This window comes from Drosophila erecta, unplaced genomic scaffold (genome assembly GCF_003286155.1).
Source record: "Drosophila erecta strain 14021-0224.00,06,07 unplaced genomic scaffold, DereRS2 tig00000329-arrow-arrow-pilon, whole genome shotgun sequence".
NCBI classification, from domain to species: domain Eukaryota; kingdom Metazoa; phylum Arthropoda; class Insecta; order Diptera; family Drosophilidae; genus Drosophila; species Drosophila erecta.
This window is the reverse complement of record NW_020825223.1, coordinates 241,443-258,198: the sequence shown is the minus strand read 5'-3', so window position 1 is coordinate 258,198 and position 16,756 is coordinate 241,443. Positions and strand designations below refer to the sequence as shown.

The 16,756-nt window shown below is 42.3% G+C and overlaps 1 pseudogene; it reads left to right on the top strand.

Moving 5' to 3' along the window:
- The first annotated feature begins 6,164 nt into the window (after positions 1 to 6,164).
- On the top strand, positions 6,165 to 11,580 carry LOC113564698 (annotated as a pseudogene).
- Positions 11,581 to 16,756: the final 5,176 nt, after the last annotated feature.

The following is a 16,756-nucleotide window of genomic DNA, read 5'->3' as shown; positions in this document are numbered from 1 at the left end:
CCCCACCAATCATAATACCTGGTTTGCACATCATCGCAGACATGCTAGCTGACATTGGAGAAGTTACCGAGCCAGGTAGCTTCGCTTACAAGACTACCGGAGGAGGTAGCGTAAGAATTATGCCGAAAGACAGCTCGACATATCGGAAAATTGTTAACCACATGGACAACCATAACATGGCCTTGAGGACTTTCCATCTCAAGGAAAATCGAGCTTTTCGCGTGGTAATTAAGGAGCTACATTCAACAACGCCAGTTCACTACATCACTGAAGAACTAAAGGGCCTCGGACACATTGTTGCAGACATCAAGAACGCCATCTCAAGAACCACAAAGAACCCTATGGCTATGTTCGTTGTAAGCTTGGAGCCTTCAAGCAACAACAAAAAGGTGTTCACAACCGAGGAGCCCAGAAAGTTCAATGACCTGGTGCCGTGCTACCGCTGCCAGGCCTTCGGGCATACCAAGAGGTACTGCAGACTGCTGTACACTTGCGTAAAGTGCGGTCGAGGGCATGTCTCTATCGAGTGCACTAAGGCCAAAGACGCTCTTGCTACATGCGGTAACCGCGGGGAGGCGCACACTGCGTCATACCAAGGCTGCCGTGTATATATCGAGACCAAGAAGAGGGCTTCCCCCAAGCCAAAAGCGAAGGCAATGACTCCACCGCCGAAAGAGGCCCATACACCACCAGCGACAACCGACAACGCCACATACTCTGGCTTTAGCTACGCTGACGTCACCAGGGGTGGATACCCCCAGCAACAGCAACCCAAACACATCTTCAACCAACAAGGTCTCATTAGGCGGGAGGCGCATGGAGAACATGATGGCCTCAATGTTCTCCCAGTTTAAAGACATGGTGATGGCCATGTTCTCCTGCCAGAGAACCATGCCATGTACACACAAATAGTAATCTGGAATGCTAACGGCTTGGCGAAGAACAAGCCAGAAGTGGAGCTCTACCTGAAAACCAACCAGGTGGATGTGATACTGGTCAGCGAGACCCACTTTACAACGAGGTCTCACTTCAAAATCCCTGGCTACGAAGTGGTCAACGCCTTGCACCCGGCGGACAGGATCAGAGGTGGAGCCACAGTAATCCTGCGAAGTGGATTACTGTACGAGGAGATGGAGCCGGTGCAGCTGGACTGGATGCAATGCGCCAGGATTCAGCTGCTGACACATTCGGGCAAAATTTGTATCGCGGCAGCATACTTGCCTCCGCGTTACACAATTAGCCATCTCGAGTTGTCATTGCAGCTGAAAAACTTGGGTCCCAAATTTCTTATTGGCGGAGACTTTAATGCCAAGCACACATGGTGGGGCTCCAGGATTGTCAACCCCAAGGGCAGCACTCTGCTGAGGTGCGTCAGAGAGTTGGGCTGGCCCAGTGACCCTAACAAAATACCGGACCTCCTTGATCTAGGCATCAGTAGAGGCATCGACCCGGCGAAAGTATCTACAGTTGGGTGCTACGAGCTGTGCTCTGACCACAGCATGGTCAGGATACTACTTAGGACCTCCTTCCTAAGGACTCCCGGAGGCACCAAACTGATCAGGCGAAATACCGACACAACTGTCGGCTGGCTTGAAGAAAACGTTGACCCAAACGTTGCTAGCCTTACTGGCAAAATCCACTAGGCGGCAAGGATGACCACACCCACACCACGTACCAACAGTGGGAGACTCCAAGAGGCCCGCAGGGACAACCATCTATGGACTGTTAAAACAGCTGCAGGTGTATGGTGCCGGTCAAGCCAAGAGAAAGCGGATGCGTTTGCCGACCATCTGGAAACCAGTTTCCAACCATTCGCCTTATGTGATGACGAAGACGTTGAAGAGACGAAGCAGTTCGTTGACGCAGCCTGCCTGCCTATTGCAGAGATAAGTAGTCAGGAGATTCCGGGCAAGCCAGAAGCCGAGCTAGGCTCATACAGGCCCATCAGTCTACTCGCCATCCTGTCAAAAATCCTGGAGATGCTGTTCCTTAGAAGGTTGCTGACCATCCTGGAGGAAAAGAGGATCATCCCCGACCACCAGTTCGGTTTCAGGCAAGGACATGGCGCCATTCAGCAGTGTCTTCAGGGTCTTGGATGTTTTCGAAAACAAGAAATATTGCGCAGCAGTCTTTCTGGATGTGAGGCAGGCTTTCGACAGGGTGTCGCACCTCGGCCTGCTATTCAAGCTGAAGTAACAGTTACCGACCCCATACTACATGTTCCTTAAGGCATACGTCGAAGAGAGGAGGTTCTACGTGAAGAGCAGTAACTCCAAGTCACCCCAACACGTGGTGAGAGCCGGAGTACCCCAGGGCAGCGTACTCGGTCTTGTGCTGTACAACATATTCACCTCAGATATGCCAGTATCTGAAGACAACAGAATATTGACATGCACCTACGCGGACGACACAGCGCTCCTGACGCAACTCCTACTCTGGCAGCGCAAGGGCTGCAACACGAGATGGACACGATTCAGTCATGGCTGAAAAGGTGGAACATCACCATAAACGCTGACAAATCCACCTACGTCACGTTTACACTCAGACCAGGCATCTGTCCACCCGTCCACATCAACGGCACCAACATACCGTCCAATGCGAAGGCCAAGTACCTGGGACTAACCCTGGACAAGCGTCTCACATGGAAGGACCACATAGGGGAAAAAGTAAAACTCATGAGGCACAAATGCCGCTGCATGACATGGCTCCTGGACAGACGAAGCACGCTACCCACTAGATACAAACTATTGCTCTACAAAGCCATCATAAAGCCGGCTTGGACATACGGCATTGAGCTGTGGGGCACTGCCACCCCTACAAATATCAAAAAACTACAGAGAGCTGAATGCCGCATTCTAAGATTTATCCTCAACTGTCCTTACTACGTGAGGAACACAACAATCAAAAAGGACCTCAAATGCAAAGTGTCGCCGAGAAATCCAGGAAAGCTATCAGGAGGCACCTGGAGAAGATGGAGAACCACCAGAACCAACTTGCAATCAACCTCCTTGACAACAGCCTACAGCGCAGAAGACTCCGAAGAAACCACCCACTTGACCTACCTTTCCGGATTTCCTAAAGGAATCCTCTGATGACCCTAGCTAACAAATATAAGATGGCCTAGGGAATCTACATAACCGCCAACGTACCACATAATTTAATTGATTGCCCTCCTGGGCAGATGTAAATAAAGATACTGTAATATATAAAAAAAAAAAAAAAAATTATATTAGTTATGGTTTCTTAGATCGTTAACTGTGGTAATTCTAGAGCTAATACATGCAATTAAAAGTATCCAGGACTCCCATGGTTGCAACGGGAATCGTTTCCGGAGAGGGAGCCTGAGAAACGGCTACCACATCCAAGGCAGGCAGCAGGCGCGTAAATTTCCCACTCCCAGCTCGGGGAGGTAGTGACGAAAAATAACAATACAGGACTCATATCCGAGGCCCTGTAATTGGAATGAGTACATTTTAAATCCTTTAACAAGGACCACTTGGAGGGCAAGTCTGGTGCCAGCAGCCGCGGTAATTCCAGCTCCAATAGCGTATATAAAAGTTGTTGCGGTTAAAACGTTCGTAGTTGAACTTGTGCTTCATACGGGTAGAACAACTTACAATTGTGGTTAGTACTATACCTATAATACTATGTAAGCGTATTACCGGTGTAGTTCTTATATGTGATTAAATACTTGTATTTTTTCATATGTTCCTCCTATTTAAAAACCTTGCATTAGTGTTTAAACGAGTGTTATTGTGGGCCGGTACTAGTACTTTGAACAAATTAGAGTGCTTAAAGCAGGCTTCAAATGCCTGAATATTCTGTGCATGGGATAATGAAATAAGACCTCTGTTCTGCTTTCATTGGTTTTCAGATCAAGAGGTAATGATTAATAGAAGCAGTTTGGGGGCATTAGTAATACGACGCGAGAGGTGAAATTCTTGGACCGTCGTAAGACTAACTTAAGCGAAAGCATTTGCCAAAGATGTTTTCATTAATCAAGAACGAAAGTTAGAGGTTCGAAGGCGATCAGAAACCGCCCTAGTTCTAACCATAAACGATGCCAGCTAGCAATTGGGTGTAGCTACTTTTATGGCTCTCTCAGTCGCTTCCCGGGAAACCAAAGCTTTTGGGCTCCGGGGGAAGTTGCAAAGCTGAAACTTAAAGGAATTGACGGAAGGGCACCACCAGAAGTGGAGCCTGCGGCTTAATTTGAGTCAACACTGGAAAACTTACCAGGTCCGAACATAAGTGTGTAAGACAGATTGATAGCTCTTTCTCGAATCTATGGGTGGTGGTGCATGGCCGTTCTTAGTTCGTGGAGTGATTTGTCTGGTTAATTCCAATAACGAACGAGACTCAAATATATTAAATAGATATCTTCAGGATTATGGTGATGAAGCTTATATAGCCTTCATTCATGGTGGCAGTAAAATGTTTATTGTGTTTGAATGTGTTTAAGTAAGTGGAGCCGGACCTGTTGGCTTGTAGCATTATAAGGACACTAGCTTCTTAAATGGACAAATTGCGTCTAGCAATAATGAGATTGAGCAATAACAGGTGTGTGATGCCCTTAGATGTCCTGGGCTGCACGCGCGCCACAATGAAAGTATCAACGTGTATTTCCTAGACCGAGAGGTCCGGGTAAACCGCACGTCTCCGGACGTGATCACTGTGACGCCTTGCGTGTTACGGTTGTTTCGCAAAAGTTGACCGAACTTGATTATTTAGAGGAAGTAAAAGTCGTAACAAGGTTTCCGTAGGTGAACCTACGGAAGGATCATTATTGTATAAAATCCTTACCGTTAATAAAAATTTGTTATAATACAAATACATTTTGAATTTACCAAAATTACTTACCAAATTAAAAAATTTACCAAATTTATATTACCACATTATCAAATTTACCAGATTACCAAATTTACCAAATTACAAAAGCAAAGCGCATGATATGATAAGATTATAGAACAAAACTATTCAATTGAATCAAAATAACAAAATATATATAAATATATATTAAAATAAAAGTTAAAATCAAAATAAAATGAAAATGGGTTTTTATTTATATGTGGCTTTGGCAACCTCATAAGATTTTAACATTACAAAATGCTGAGTAATGGCGGGAACAACAAAAAAAATATTATATATATGAGGTTTTAAAATGTAAAAATAAAACTTCGAATAATGGAGGTCGAAGATATCAAAATGGAAATCGAATTAAAACTTTAAAATAATGGTTATCAAAATAATTTGTTAATATAAAATGGTGAACTTTGTGTGTATATGGACCATAATATACACGCGTTACGAATATGTATTGTTCATCTTAGTTATGAGCATACGTTGGCTAATGCAACAACCTAAAATATACAATGTTGTACCTGGTACCCATCAGGTTAATGTTTTATATAAATTATATCGCCCAAACATAGTTAAATATAAACCGTAAATAACCAGATTATATGATACATAATGCTTATATGAAACTAAGACATTTCGATCATTTATTTTAGGTATAAAAATACAATTATTGAAGGAATTGATATATGCCAGTAAAATGGTGTATTTTTAATTTCTTTCTATAAAAACAAAATTGACATTATATAAAATGAATTATAAAACTCTAAGCGGTGGATCACTCGGCTCATGGGTCGATGAAGAACGCAGCAAACTGTACGTCATCGTGTGAACTGCAGGACACATGAGCATCGACATTTTGAACGCATATCGCAGTCGATGCTGTTATCTACTTTAATTAATTTTATAGTGCTGCTTGGTGTACATATGGTTGAGGGCAGTAAGACTATGCTTAAGTTGTTTATAAATTTTATAAGCATATGGTATATTATTGGATAAAATAATAATTTTTTTATTCAAAATATTAAAAAATATATATTAAAAACATTATCACATTTGGATGTGAAAAACGAAGAGAAATATTTTCTTTTTCGATTAAGTAATACTGAAAAATGTCTAGCATAAAAAATTTAATTATTTTTCATCTAGAATTGTCTCTTATTAATGATTCGGAAATAGAAAAAACTTGGTTATGTTATTATTCTTCGTTGGTTCGTTTAATGGAAAACACTTTCTTACAAGAAATAATTTAATAAAATGTTTTTATCATTATATATAAAGAATTAATGGCAAGAAAAAGTTATATACAACCTCAACTCATATGGGACTACCCCCTGAATTTAAGAATATTAATTAGGGGAAGAAAAGAAACTAACAAGGATTTTCTTAGTAGCGGCGAGCGAAAAGAAAACAGTTCAGCACTAAGTCACTTTGTCTATATGGTAAATGTGAGATGCAGTGTATGGAGCGTAAATATTCTAGTATGAGAAATTAACGATTTAGGTCCTTCTTAAATGAGGCCATTTACCCATAGATGGTGCCAGGCCCGTATAACGTTAATGATTACTAGATGATGTTTCCAAAGAGTCGTGTTGCTTGATAGAGCAGCACTAAGTGGGTGGTAAACTCCATCTAAAACTAAATATAACCATGTGACCGATAGTAAACAAGTACCGTGAGGGAAAGTTGAAAAGAACTCTGAATAGAGAGTTAAACAGTACGTGAAACTGCTTAGAGTTTAAGCCCGATGAACCTGAATATCCGTTATGGAAAATTCATCATTAAAATTGTATTATTTAAATAATATTATGAGGATAGTGTGCACTTTTTCCATTGTAATCTATTAGCATATACCAAATTTATCATAAAATATAACTTATAGTTTATTCCAATTAAATTGCTTGCATTTTAACACAGAATAAATGTTATTAATTTGATAAAGAGCTGATAGATTAATATGATTACAGTGCGTTAATTTTTCGGAATTATATAATGGCATAATTATCATTGATTTTTGTGTTTATTATATGAACTTGTATGATTAACAATGCGAAAGATTCAGGATACCTTCGGGACCCGTCTTGAAACACGGACCAATGAGTCTAACATATGTGCAAGTTATTGGGATATAAACCTAATAGCGTAATTAATAATGGAATTAGTTTTTTAAGTATTTATAGCTAATTAACACAATCTCAGGGCGTTCTATATAGTTATGTATAATGTATATTTATATTATTTATGTCTCTAACTGGAACGTACCTTGAGCATATATGCTGTGACCCGAAAGATGGTGAACTATACTTGATCAGGTTGAAGTCAGAGGAAACCCTGATGGAAGACCGAAACAGTTCTGACGTGCAAATCGATTGTCAGAATTGAGTATAGTGGTGAAAGACCAATCGAACTATCTAGTAGCTGGTTCCTTCCGAAGTTTCCCTCAGGATAGCTGGTGCATTTTAATATTATATAAAATAATCTTATCTGGTAAAGCGAATGACAAGAAGCCTTAGGGTCGAAACGATCTTAACCTATTCTCAATCTTTAAATGGGTAAGAACCTTAACTTTCTTGATATGAAGTTCAAGGTTATGATATAATGTGCCCACTGGGCCACTTTTGGTAAGCAGAACTGGCGCTGTGGGATGAACCAAACGTAATGTTACGGTGCCCAAATTAACAACTCATGCAGATACCATGAAAGGCGTTGGTTGCTTAAAACAGCAGGACGGTGATCATGGCAGTCGAAATCCGCTAAGGAGTGTGTAACAACTCACCTGCCGAAGCAACTAGCCCTTAAAATGGATGGCGCTGAAGTTGTATACCTATACATTACCGCTAAAGTAGATGATTTATATTACTTGTGATATAAATTTTGAAACTTTAGTGAGTAGGAAGGTACAATGGTATGCGTAGAAGTGTTTGGCGTAATGCTGCCATTGTTACAGATCTTGGTGGTAGTAGCAAATAATCGAATGAGACCTTGGAGGACTGAAGTGGAGAAGGGTTTCGTGTGAACAGTGGTTGAGTTAGTCGGCCTTAAGCTCAAGGCGAAAGCCGAAAATGTTCAAGTAAAACAAAAATGCCAAATTATATAAACAAAGCGAAAATAATACACTTGAATAATTTTTAACGAAAGGGAATACGGTTCCAATTCCGTAACCTGTTGAGTATCCGTTTGTTATTAAATATGGGCCTCGTTCTCATCCTGGCAACAGGAACGACCATAAAGAAGCCGTCGAGAGATATCGGAAGAGTTTTCTTTTCTGTTTTATAGCCGTACTACCATGGAAGTCTTTCGCAGAGAGACATGGTAGATGGGCTAGAAGAGCATTACATATACTGTTGTGTCGATATTTTCTCCGCGGACCTTGAAATTTTATGGTGGGGACACGCAAACTTCTCAACAGGCCGTACCAATATCCGCAGCTGGTCTCCAAGGTGAAGAGTCTCTAGTCGATTGAATTATGTAGGTAAGGGATGTCGGCAAATTAGATCCGTAACTTCGGGATAGTCGGGCTTGATTGGGAAACAATAACAATGTTCATGTGCTGGCTCCTGGGCAGACGAAGCACGCTACCCACTAGACACAATCTACTGCTTTACAAAACCATCATAAAGCCGACTTGGACATACGGCATTGAGCTGTGCGGCACTGCCTCCCCTACAAATATCAAAAAACTACAGAGAGCAGAAAGCCGCATTCTAAGATTTATCCTCAACTGTCCTTACTACGTGAGGAACACAACAATCAAAAGGGACCTCAAAATGCAAGTGTCGCCGAGGAATCCAGGAAAGCTAGCAGGAGGCACCTGAAGAAGCTGGAGAACCATCAGAACCAACTTGCGATCAACCTCCTTGACAGCGCAGAAGACTCCGAAGAAACCACCCTTTTGATCTACCTTTCCGGATTCCCTAAAGGAATACTCTGATGACCCTAGCTAACAAATATAAGATTGCCTAGGGAATCTACATACCCGCCAACGTACCGCAAAATTTAATTGATTGCCCTCCTGGGCAGATGTTAATAAAGATACTGTAATACTAAAACTAAAAAAAAAAACCTTTTTAGTGACGCGCATGAATGGATTAACGAGTTTCCTACTGTCCCTATTGACTTACTGTCAGTGACGGGAAATAAGCTTGTGGCAGAGCTTTTTCGCCGGCCGAAGAGCAGTAATCCGAAGCAGTTCCGGTGCAGTGAATGTTCCGGTAACTAGAGGTTGCCCGCAGGGGTCAATCAGCGGCCCATTTACTGCTATTTACGTACTGCTTCAGCGCCTCGAGCGCTTTTTTATTGCCTGCTAAGTACATACACGGATGACCTGCTTTTTTCTCATCGAGGGAAATTCCCGAGCCGTTCGAAAGGAAAAAGGAGCGCAACTGATGTCCATCGTTGAAACGTGGGGAGCGGAAATAGGCGTTGCCGTTTCAACCAGCAAGACGGTAATAATGCTGCTCAAAGGTGCCTTGAGACGTGCGCCTACGGTAAGATTCGCTGGAGCGAAGCAGTCTGTGCGTAGCAGTCGGTACCTTGAGATCGCGGTCATTGAAGGATTCCTCACACACATAGCGGATGACCGGAGTCGTTGGGGCATTGGCGCGTGTGCTACAAGTCGACTAAGGCATCAGTCCTCGAGCCAAGCGGACCATATATGCGGGACTCATGGCACCTTGTGTGCTGTTTGGTGCCTCGGTGTGGTATGAAACCGCCGCACAGGTAGCTGCCAGGAAGCGACTGTCCTCCTGCCATAGACTGATCCTGCTTGGATGTCTATCGGTATGCCGAACAGTGTCCACCGCGGCACTGCAGGTTCTTGCTGGAGCCCCCCCGGTTGAATTGGCCGCTAAGAAATTAGCGGACAAATACAAGCTGAAGCGTGGATACTCGCTGGAGGAGAACGACTGGCACTACGTCTAAGCCGGGAGCAAAAAGAGATTCGCGTTGAGGAATGCTTGCAATGAGTTGGCAAAGCAGATGGACGAACCACCCTTGTCTATCGGAATCCAAATTTTGGTTTCTCGATGATGGGTTCTTTCTTGCTCACTGGGCACGGGTCGTTCAATGCATTTCTGCATGGGAGAGCCCTCAGCGATACCACTGCTTGCGCATGTGGTGATCCATACGAGGATTGGGTGCACGTGTTGTGCGTCTGCCCCTTATATGCAGATTTGCGAGACCTCGATGGACTTGGAGTGCAGTGCGTTGGCGAGAACTGGACGTTTGGAAGAATCCTGGAGGATCGGGAGAGAACCCAACGGCTGGCTGTGTTCGCTGAGTTGGCGTTCCGCAGAAAAAGGAGCACTTAGCCTGACGCTTCGCCGTGTGGTTAGCGGGCGAGAATACTGCCACAGCTTGCCGCAGCTTGTCGTAGGAGGCGACTAATGCGGCAATAGGTCACTCCGCCCGTGCTTGACGGCTAGGTAGATCTCGCTCCTCAGCAAGGGGAAGTGCTTGCCCGGCAAGCAAGCACTCGAATTGCTACCGGGGTGGTTGCTATGTACATAGCTATGGCTTCCAGACCGGGACGTTTTGTCTAGCGTATCTGGACACATGCATCATATGCTCACTTGTGGGTGTATAGGGTGCCGTGGTTGTAATCCCTTCAATGTGGAACACGCCACTTAAAACAAGTTCGGAGGGATCCGATTCAAACACTGTCCCTATCTACTATCTAGCGAAACTACTGCCAAGGGAACGGGCTTGGAATAATTAGCGGGGAAAGAAGACCCTTTTGAGCTTGATTCTAATCTGGCAGAGTAAGGAGACATAAGAGGTGTAGAATAAGTGGGAGATATTAGACCTCGGTTTGGTATCGTCAATGAAATACCACTACTCTTATTGTTTCCTTACTTACTTGATTAAATGGAACGTGTATCATTTCCTAGCCATTATACGGATATATATTATTTATTATATCTTATGTTATTGGGTTTTGATGCAAGCTTCTTGATCAAAGTATCACGAGTTTGTTATATAATCGCAAACAAATTCTTTAATAAAACGATGCATTTATGTATTTTTGATTTGAAAATTTGGTATAACTCCAATTACTCAGGTATGATCCAATTCAAGGACATTGCCAGGTAGGGAGTTTGACTGGGGCGGTACATCTCTCAAATAACAACGGAAGTGTCCCATGCCAGCTTAGTGCGGACAGAAACCACACATAAAGCAAAAGGGCAAATGCTGACTTGATGTCGGTGTTCCGTACACACAGGGACAGCAAAAGCTCGGCCTATCGATCCTTTTTGTTTAAAGAGTTTTTAACAAGAGGTGTCAGAAAAGTTACCATAGGGATAACTGGCTTGTGGCGGCCAAGCGTTTATAGTGATCATTGTGAAGCAAAATTCACCAAGCGTTGGATTGTTCACCCATGCAAGGGAACGTGAACTGGGTTTAGACCGTCGTGAGACAGGTTAGTATTGCCCTACTACTGACAAAACGTTGTTGCGACAGCATTCCTGCGTAGTACGAGAGGAACCGCATGTACGGACCAATGGCACAATACTTGTTCGAGCGAACAGTGGTAGGACGCTACGTCCGTTGGATTATGCCTGAACGCCTCTAAGGTCGTATCCGTGCTGGACTGCAATTATAAATAAGGGGCAATTTGCATTGTATGGCTTCTAAACCATTTAAAGTTTACAATTTACTTTATAAACGGCAATGGATGTGATGCCATACTGCGACCCAGTGAAGCTTATCCTTTGCTTGATGATTCGATATCAAATATATAAGTACTCATCATGTACTTATAATGGGAAGCAGCATTCCATCCCACGGCGCCCAGAGTGCCCAGAGTAGCCAAATGCCTCGTCATCAATTTAGTCGAGTTTTTTGACAACTCGTCGAGTGCTGACGTGCCTACGAATAAAGTGTTTATTTTCTGAGTGATTTTCGCTGTGAAAAGTTAACCTGGAATATTTAAAAACGTACAGACAGTTGGGCCAAGTATTGGAGTGCGTGTGATACACGAACGCAAGTTCATGCAACGTGTCCTTTGGCTGCAGATGGTATTTAACTTATTTGCAAAAGTGCACCTAGCTAGCAAATCAGCTGACTGGTGTCACCAGTCGTCGCCTACTCAGCTGGTGGAACAGCTGTTCCAGTGGTGTGTGTACTGGCTAAACTGAATCCGATAACCACAACCAGTTTCGTCATAAGTGGCGCCACTACCCCTATAGTTAAAAATTTCTCCGCTAGAGGGCGTCAATCAGTCCCATAAAGCGACAGCAGCTACATTCAACAACTACAACTACAACACATTGTTCGAGACATCAAGAACGCCATCTCAAGAACCACAAAGAACCCTATGACTGCAGTACATTTGCGTAAAGTGCGGTCAAGGGCATGCCTCTATCGAGTGCACTAAGGCCAAAGACACTCTTGCTACATGCGGTAACTGCGGGGAGGCGCACACTGCGTCATACCAAGGCTGCCGTGTATATCGAGGCCAAGAAGAGGGCTTCCCCAAGCCAAAAGCGAAGGCAATGACTCCACCGCCGAAAGAGGCCCATACACCACCAGCGACAACCAACAACGCCACATACTCTGGCTTTAGCTACGCTGACGTCACCAGGGGAGGATACCCCCAGCAACAGCAACCAAAAACATCTACAACCAACAAGGTCTCATAGACCGGGAGGCAGCGTTGGAGGAGAGAATAATGAGGCGCACGGAGAACATGATGGACTCTATGTACTCCCAGTTTAAGGACATGGTGATGGCCATGTTCTTCTGCTAGAGAACCATGCCATGAACACACAAATAGCCATCCCGAGTTGTCATTGCAGCTGAAAAACTTGGGTCCCAAATTTCTTATTGGCGGAGACTTAAATGCCAAGCACACATGGTGGGGCTCCAGGATTGTCAACCCCAAGGGCATCACTCTGCTGAGGTGCGTCAGAGAGTTGGGCTGCAATCTGCACACAAAGGGAGAGTCGACATACTGGCCCAGTGACCCTAACAAAATACCGGACCTCCTTAATCTAGGCATCAGTAGAGGCATCGACCCGGCGAAAGTATCTACAGTTGGGTGCTACGAGCTGTGCTCTGACCACAGCATGGTCAGGATACTACTTAGGACCTCCTTCCTAAGGACTCCCGGAGGCACCAAACTGATCAGGCGAAATACCGACACAACTGTCGGCTGGCTTGAAGAAAACGTTGACCCAAACGTTGCTAGCCTTACTGGCAAAATCCACTAGGCGGCAAGGATGACCACACCCACACCACGTACCAACAGTGGGAGACTCCAAGAGGCCCGCAGGGACAACCATCTATGGACTGTTAAAACAGCTGCAGGTGTATGGTGCCGGTCAAGCCAAGAGAAAGCGGATGCGTTTGCCGACCATCTGGAAACCAGTTTCCAACCATTCGCCTTATGTGATGACGAAGACGTTGAAGAGACGAAGCAGTTCGTTGACGCAGCCTGCCTGCCTATTGCAGAGATAAGTAGTCAGGAGATTCCGGGCAAGCCAGAAGCCGAGCTAGGCTCATACAGGCCCATCAGTCTAACTCCTGGAGAACTACTGCTCTACAAAGCCATCATAAAGCCGGCTTGGACATACGGCATTGAGCTGTGGGGCACTGCCACCCCTACAAATATCAAAAAACTACAGAGAGCAGAATGCCGCATTCTAAGATTTATCCTCAATTGTCCTTACTACGTGAGGAACACAACAATCAAAAAGGCCTCAAAATGCAAAGTGTCGCCGAGAAATCCAGGAAAGCTATCAGGAGGTACCTAGAGAAGCTGGAGAACCACCAGAACCCACTTGCAATCAACCTCCTTGACAACAGCCTACAGCGCAGAAGACTCCGAAGAAACCATCCACTTGACCTACCTTTCCGGATTCCCTAAAGGCCTAGGGAATCTACATAACCGCCAACGTACCACATAATTTAATTGATTGCCCTCCTGGGCAGATGTAAATAAAGATACTGTAATATATATAAAAAAAAAAAAAAAAAAATTATATTAGTTATGGTTCCTTAGATCGTTAACTGTGGTAATTCTAGAGCTAATACATGCAATTAAAAGTATCCAGGACTCCCATGGTTGCAACGGGAAACGGGGAATCAGGGTTCGTTTCCGGAGAGGGAGCCTGAGAAACGGCTACCACATCCAAGGAAGGCAGCAGGCGCGTAAATTTCCCACTCCCAGCTCGGGGGAGGTAGTGACAAAAAATAACAATACAGGACTCATATCCGAGGCCCTGTAATTGGAATGAGTACATTTAAAATCCTTTAACAAGGACCACTTGGAGGGCAAGTCTGGTGCCAGCAGCCGCGGTAATTCCAGCTCCAATAGCGTATATAAAACGTTCATAGTTGAACTTGTGCTTCATACGGGTAGAACAACTTACAATTGTGGTTAGTACTATACCTATAATACTATGTAAGCGTATTACCGGTGGAGTTCTTATATGTGATTAAATACTTGTATTTTTTCATATGTTCCTCCTATTTAAAAACCTTGCATTAGTGTTTAAACGAGTGTTATTGTGGGCCGGTACTAGTACTTTGAACAAATTAGAGTGCTTAAAGCAGGCTTCAAATGCCTGAATATTCTGTGCATGGGATAATGAAATAAGACCTCTGTTCTGCTTTCATTGGTTTTCAGATCAAGAGGTAATGATTAATAGAAGCAGTTTGGGGGCATTAGTAATACGACGCGAGAGGTGAAATTCTTGGACCGTCGTAAGACTCACTTAAGCGAAAGCATTTGCCAAAGATGTTTTCATTAATCAAGAACGAAAGTTAGAGGTTCGAAGGCGATCAGAAACCGCCCTAGTTCTAACCATAAACGATGCCAGCTAGCAATTGGGTGTAGCTATTTTTATGGCTCTCTCAGTCGCTTCCCGGGAAACCAAAGCTTTTGGGCTCCGGGGGAAGTTGCAAAGCTGAAACTTAAAGGAATTGATGGAAGGGCACCACCAGAAGTGGAGCATGCGGCTTAATTTGACTCAACACTGGAAAACTTACCAGGTCCGAACATAAGTGTGTAAGACAGATTGATAGCTCTTTCTCGAATCTATGGGTGGTGGTGCATGGCCGTTCTTAGTTCGTGGAGTGATTTGTCTGGTTAATTCCAAACTCAAATATATTAAATAGATATCTTCAGGATTATGGTGCTGAAGCTTATATAGCCTTCATTCATGGTGGCAGTAAAATGTTTATTGTGTTTGAATGTGTTTAAGTAAGTGGAGCCGGACCTGTTGGCTTGTAGCATTATAAGGACACTAGCTTCTTAAATGGACAAATTGCGTCTAGCAATAATGAGATTGAGCAATAAAAGGTCTGTGATGGCCTTAGATGTCCTGGGCTGCACGCGCGCCACAATGAAAGTATCAACGTGTATTTCCTAGACCGAGAGGTCCGGGTAAACCGCACGTCTCCGGACGTGATCACTGTGACGCCTTGCGTGTTACGGTTGTTTCGCAAAAGTTGACCGAACTTGATTATTTAGAGGAAGTAAAAGTCGTAACAAGGTTTCCGTAGGTGAACCTACGGAAGGATCATTATTGTATAAAATCCTTACCGTTAATAAAAATTTGTTATAATACAAATACATTTTGAATTTACCAAAATTACTTTAATTATTTAATTATTTTATTTATTTAATTATTTAATTATTACCACATTATCAAATTTACCAGATTACCAAATTACAAAAGCAAAGCGCATGATATGATAAGATTATAGAACAAAACTATTCAATTGAATCAAAATAAAAAATATATATATAAATATATATTAAAATAAAAGTTAAAATCAAAATAAAATGAAAATGGGTTTTTATTTATATGTGGCTTTGGCAACCTCATAAGGTTTTAACATTACAAAATGCTGTGTAATGGCGGGCACAACAAAAAAATATTATATATATGAGGTTTTAAAATGTAAAAATAAAACTTCGAATAATGGAGGTCGAAGATATCAAATTCGAAAATGGAAATCGAATTAAAACTTTAAAATAATGGTTATCAAAATAATTTGTTAATATAAAATGGTGAACTTTGTGTGTATATGGACCATAATATACACGCGTTACGAATATGTATTGTTCATCTTAGTTATGAGCATACGTTGGCTAATGCAACAACCTAAATTATACAATGTTGTACCCATCAGGTTAATGTTTTATATAAATTATATCGCCCAAACATAGTTAAATATAAACCGTAAATAACCTGATTATATGATACATAAGCTTATATGAAACTAAGACATTTCGATCATTTATTTTAGGTATAAAAATACAATTATTGAAGGAATTGATATATGCCAGTAAAATTGTGTATTTTTAATTTCTTTCTATAAAAACAAAATTGACATTATATAAAAATGAATTATAAAACTCTAAGCGGTGGATCACTCGGCTCATGGGTCGATGAAGAACGCAGCAAACTGTACGTCATCGTGTGAACTGCAGGACACATGAGCATCGACATTTTGAACGGATATCGCAGTCCATGCTGTTATCTACTTTTCTAATTAATTTTATAGTGCTGCTTGGAGTACATATGGTTGAGGGTAGTAAGACTATGCTTAAGTTGTTTATAAATTTTATAAGCATATGGTATATTATTGGACAAAATAATAATTTTTTTATTCAATATATTAAAAACATTATCTCACATTTGGATGTGAAAAACGAAGAGAAATATTTTCTTTTTCGATCAAGTAATACTGAAAAATGACTAGCATAAAAAATTTAATTATTTTTCATCTAGAATTGTCTCTTATTAATGATTCGGAAATAGAAAAAACTTGGTTATGTTATTATTCTTCGTTGGTTCGTTTAATGGAAAACACTTTCTTACAAGAAATAATTTAATAAAATGTTTTTATCATTATATATAAAGAATTAATGGCAAGAAAAAGTTATATA